Raw genomic sequence first — 6,557 nt, 5'->3', positions numbered from 1 at the left:
TAAAGTGATGAAGGAGAAAAACCTGCAACCAAGATTACTCTACCCAGCAAGGATCTCATTCAGATTTGATGGAGAAATTAAAACCTTTACAGACAAGCAAAAGCTGAGAGAGTTCAGCACCACCAAAACAGCTTTACAACAAATGCTAAAGGAACTTCTCTAGGCAAGAAACACAAGAGAAGGAAAAGACCTACAATAATGAACCCAAAACAATTAAGAAAATGGGAATAGGAACATACATATCAATAATTACCTTAAATGTACATGGACTAAATGCTCCCACCAAAAGACACAGATTGGCTGAATGGATACAAAAACAAGACCCATATATATGCTGTCTACAAGAGACCCACTTCAAACCTAGAAAAACATACAGACTGAAAGTAAGGGGATGGAAAAAGATATTTCATGCAAATGGAAACCAAAAGAAAGCTGGAGTAGCAATTCTCATATCAGACAAAATAGACTTTAAAATAAAGACTATTAGAAGAGACAAAGAAGGACACTACATAATGATCAAGGGATTGATCCAAGAAGAAGATATAACAATTGTAAATATTTATGCACCCAACATAGGAGCACCTCAATACATAAGGCAAATACTAACAGCCATAAAAGGGGAACTCGACAGTAACACATTCATGGTAGGGGACTTTAACACCCCACTTTCACCAATGGACAGATCATCCAAAATGAAAATAAATAAGGAAACACAAGCTTTAAATGATACGTTAAACAAGATGGACTTAATTGATATTTATAGGACATTCCATCCAAAAACAACAGAATACACATTTTTCGCAAGTGCTCATGGAACATTCTCCAAATACATCATATCTTGGGTCACAAATCAAGCCTTTGTAAATTTAAAAAAATTTAAATTGTATCAAGTATCTTTTCTGACCACAACGCTATGAGACTAGATATCAATTACAGGAAAAGATGTGTAAAAAGTACAAACACATGGAAGCCAAACAATACACTACTTAATAACAAAGTGATCACTGAAGAAATCAAAGAGGAAATAAAAAAAAATACCTAGAAGCAAATGACAATGGAGACTTGATGACCAAAATCTATGGGATGCAGCAAAAGCAGTTCTAAGAGGGAAGTTTATAGCAATACAATCCTACCTTAAGAAACAGGAAACATCTCGAATAAACAACCTAACCTTGCACCTAAAGCAATTAGAGAAAGAAGAACAAAAAAATCCCAAAGTTAGCAGAAGGAAAGAAATCATAAAAATCAGATCAGAAATAAATGAAAAAGAAATGAAGGAAACAAAAGTAAAGAGCAATAAAAGTAAAAGCTGGTTCTTTGAGAAGATAAACAAAATTGATAAACCATTAGCCAGACTCATCAAGAAAAAAAGGGAGAAGACTCAAATCAATAGAATTAGAAATGAAAAAGGAGAAGTAACAACTGACACTGCAGAAATACAAAAGATCATGAGAGATTACTACAAGCAACTCTATGCCACTAAAATGGACAACCTGGAAGAAATGGACAAATTCTTAGAAATGCACAACCTGCCAACACTGAATCAGGAAGAAATAGAAAATATGAACAGACCAATCACAAGCACTGAAATTGAAACTGTGATTAAAAATCTTCCAACAAACAAAAGCCCAGGACCAGATGGCTTCACAGGCGAATTCTATCAAACATTTAGAGAAGAGCTAACACCTCTCCTTCTCAAACTCTTCCAAAATATAGCAGAGGGAGGAACACTCCCAAACTCGTTCTACGAGGCCACCATCACCCTGATACCAAAACCAGACAAGGATGTCACAGAGATAGAAAACTACAGGCCAATAACACTGATGAACATAGATGCAAAAATCCTCAACAAAATACTAGCAAACAGAATCCAACAGCACATTAAAAGGATCATACACCATGATCAAGTGGGGTTTATTCCAGGAATGCAAGGATTCTTCAATATACACAAATCAATCAACATGATACTAACAAACTGATACATGATATTAACAAACTGAAGGAGAAAAACCATATGGTCATCTCAATAGATGCAGAGAAAGCTTTCGAGAAAATTCAACACCCATTTATGATAAAAACCCTTCAGAAAGTAGGCATAGAGGGAACTTTCCTCAACATAACAAAGGCTATATATGACAAACCCACAGCCAACATCGTCCTCAATGGTGAAAAACTGAAACCATTTCCACTAAGATCAGGAACAAGACAAGGTTGTCCACTCTCACCACTCTTATTCAACATAGTTTTGGAAGTTTTAGCCACAGCAATCAGAGAAGAAAAAGAAATAAAAGGAATCCAAATCAGAAAAGAAGAAGTAAAGCTGTCACTGTTTGCAGATGACATGATACTATACATAGAGAATCCTAAAGATGCTACCAGAAAACTACTAGAGCTAATCAATGGATTTGGTAAAGTAGCAGGATAAAAATTAACGCACAGAAATCTCTTGCATTCCTACACACTAATGATGAAAAATCTGAAAGTGAAATCAAGAAAACACTCCCATTTACCACTAAAACAAAAAGAATGAAATATCTAGGAATAAACCTACCTAAGGAGACAAAAGACCTCTATGCAGAAAATTATAAGACACTGATGAAAGAAATTAAAGAGGATACAAATAGATGGAGAGTACACCATGTTCTTGTATTGGAAGAATCAACATTGTGAAAATGACTCTACTACCCAAAGCAATCTACAGATTCAATACAATCCCTATCAAACTACCACTGGCATTTTTCACAGAACTAGAACAAAAAATTTCACAATTTGTATGGAAACACAAAAGACCCCGAATAGCCAATCTTGAGAACGAAAAACGGAGCTCGAGGAATCAGGCTCCCTGACTTCAGACTATACTACAAAGCTACAGTAATCAAGACAGTATGGTACTGGCACAAAAACAGAAAGATAGATCAATGGAACAGGATAGAAAGCCCAGAGATAAACGCACACACATATGGTCACCTTATCTTTGATAAAGGAGGCAGGAATGTACAGTGGAGAAAGGACAGCCTCTTCAATAAGTGGTGCTGGGAAAACTGGACAGCTACATGTAAAAGTATGGGATTAGATCACTCCCTAACACCATACACAAAAATAAGCTCAAAATGGATTAAAGACCTAAATGTAAGGCCAGAAACTATCAGACTCTTAGAGGAAAACATAGGCAGAACACGCCATGACATAAATCACAGCAAGATCCTTTTTGACCCACCTCCTAGGGAAATGGAAATAAAAACAAAAATAAACAAATGGGACCTAATGAAACTTCAGAGCTTTTGCACAGCAAAGGAAACCATAAACAAGACCAAAAGACAACCCTCAGAATGGGAGAAAATATTTGCAAATGAAGCAACTGACAAAGGATTAATCTCCAAAATTTACAAGCAGCTCATGCAGCTCAATAACAAAAAAACAAACAACCCAATCCAATAATGGGCAAAAGACCTAAATAGACATTTCTCCAAAGAAGATATACAGACTGCCAACAAACACATGAAAGAATGCTCAACATCATTAACCATTAGAGAAATGCAAATCAAAACTACAATGAGATATCATCTCACACCAGTCAGAATGGCCATCATCAAAAAATCTAGAAACAATAAATGCTGGAGAGGGTGTGGAGAAAAGGGAACACTCTTGCACTGCTGGTGGGAATGTGAATTGGTACAGCCACTATGGAGAACAGTATGGAGGTTCCTTAAAAAATAAAAATAGAACTACCATGTGACCCAGCAATCCCACTACTGGGCATATACCCTGAGAAAACCATAATTCAAAAAGAGTCATGTACCGAAATATTCATTGCAGCTCTATTTACAATAGCCAGGAGATGGAAACAACCTAAGTGTCCATCATCGGATGAATGGATAAAGAAGTTGTGGCACGTATATACAATGGAATATTACTCAGCCATAAAAAGAAACGAAATTGAGCTATTTGTAGTGAGGTGGATGGACCTAGAGTCTGTCATACAGAGTGAAGTAAGTCAGAAAGAGAAAGACAAATACCATATGCTAAGACATATATATGGAATTTAAGAAAACAAAATGTCATGAAGAATCTAGTGGTAAGACAGGAATAAAGACACAGACCTACTAGAGAATGGACTTGAGGATATGGGGAGGGGGAAGGGTAAGCTGTGACAAAGCGGGAGAGTGGCATGGATATATATACACTACCAAACGTAAAATAGATAGCTAGTGGGAAGCAGCCACATAGCACAGGGAGATCAGCTCAGTGCTTTATGACCACCTAGAGGGGTGGGATAGGGATGGTGGGAGGGAGGGAGATGCAAGAGGGAAGAGATATGGGAACATATGTATATGTATAACTGATTCACTTAGTTATAAATCAGAAACTGCACACCATTGTAAAGCAATTATACTCCAATAAAGATGTAAAAAAAAAAAAAACCTGAGATTTAGAAAGAAATGATGTTCAAAAATATATATATACATATGAGTACATAGGTAAGTGTAAGTGAATATTGACTATATAAAATGATATTAATAATTCTTATGGAGATTTGTGAAAATTAAATAATAATATTTAGTAACATGATACATTTATCCCAATAAGAAAAAAACAGGCTAATTTCACCAACAGAACCCAATATGCCATAGTTGGATATAGTCATGAGGTATAGTGAATATCAAATATGAGTAATGGAATTGTTTAGCATATCAACTTGTTTAATGTATTATAAAAGGAAGAGCTAAAAGGAGAAAGTTTAAAATACAAGTTTTTTAGGATTAATATTATGTGAAGCAAAATTCATTTTAAGCATGAGTCTCTAGAAAAGGCAAATCTTGTTTTTTAGATTTTTGAAACATTTTATTTTGACATAATTTCAGACATAAGAAAGTTGCAAGAATGCTAAAAAAGAATTCCCATATACCTTTCACCCAGATTCCTCAAATGTAGATGTATTACCACATCTCTCGCTCTTTCTCTCTCTTTATTTACACACACACACGCACACAAAGATAACTAGAAAATGTCCATATGCTTAGGAATTTGAAAATAGACTTCCAAACAACTCAAAGGTTAAAAAAGAAAGAAAGAAATCGTAAATTATATTAAAATAAGAAAATATATTGAACTGAATGATAACAAAAAGTATCAAATCTTGTGGGACTGTCCCAACAAAATTAAACAGATATTGATAATTTACCTTATTTGCTTTACATCTTTATTTATAGTTTAAAGTTTTCCTTGTAAGAAATAAAATATTACACATATATCCCTTTACCTCCTTTGCTTCCCAGAGGTAACTACTACCCTGAAATTGGTGTGTATATTTCCCATGTATGACTTGCACTTTTACTACCAATAAATGCACTCATAAACAATAAATAACTCTGTAATATCATTTTTTTTAACTTGTGGGAAATGTTGCTTACAGCAAACCTTTTTAGCCTTAAGTATTAGAATGAATCACATTAAACTGCCAATATTTGATCATCATGTTCCTATAAAAAAGACAATTTTATATAGCCCAGCCTAATATATATATGTATATATATACAAGGTTGAAAATCAATGAATTAAAACAAAAACCAAAGTGCAGAGGAAAGAGAACAAAAAAAAATAGAGACTAGTGACATAGAAACTATACATAAAATAGAAAAAAAATCAACAAATCCAAATTTTTTGAGATTAATAAAATTGGCAAAGTTTTGGTGAGATTATTCAAGGAAAAAAGGAAGAAGACATAAATAAGGAAGACAATATCAGAAATGAAAAGTAGATTTCATGCATATGTTGAAAACACTTTTAAAAGGGACTTCCCTGGTGGCACAGTGGTTAAGAATCCACCTGCCAAGGCAGGGGACACGGGTTTGATCCCTGGTCCAGGAAGATCCCACATACTGTGAAGCAACTAAGCCTGCGAGCCACAACTACTGAACCCACGTGCCACAACTACTGAAGCCCGTGCACCTAGAGACTGTGCTCTGCAACAAGACAAGCCACTGCAATGAGAAGCCCACACACTGCAACGAAGAGTAGTCCCTGCTCACCACAACTAGAGAAAGCCTGCGTGCAGCAATGAAGACCCAACTCAGCCAAAAATTAATTAATTAATTTAAAAAATAATACTTAAAAAAAATAAGTAAGATAAAAATTACTGGGCTTCCCTGGTGGCGCAGTGGTTGGGAGTCCACCTGCCGATGCAGGGGATGCGGGTTCGTGCCCCAGTCCGGGAAGATCCCACATGCCGCGGAGCAGCTGGGCTCGTGAGTCATGGCTGCTGAGCCTGTGCGTCCGGAGCCTGTGCTCCGCAGTGGGAGAGGCCACCACAGTGAGAGGCCCGAGTAAAAAATTTTAAAAAAAAGACAAAAAAAAATTACTGAAACTGACTTGAGAAGAAATAGAAAATCTGAACAGATCTATAACAAGTAAAGAAATGGTATCAGTAATCAAAAACCTTCCAGGGACTTCCCTAGCAGTCCAGTGGTTAAGACTCTGTGCTTCCAATGAAGGGGGTGCGGGTTCGATACCTGATCAGGGAACTAAGATCCCACATGCTACAGCATGGCCTAAAAAAC

Source organism: Stenella coeruleoalba (genome assembly GCF_951394435.1).
Source record: "Stenella coeruleoalba genome assembly, chromosome: X".
Taxonomy (NCBI): Eukaryota; Metazoa; Chordata; class Mammalia; order Artiodactyla; family Delphinidae; genus Stenella; species Stenella coeruleoalba.
The sequence above is the reverse complement of the archived record's forward strand: the minus strand, read 5'-3'. Positions refer to the sequence as shown.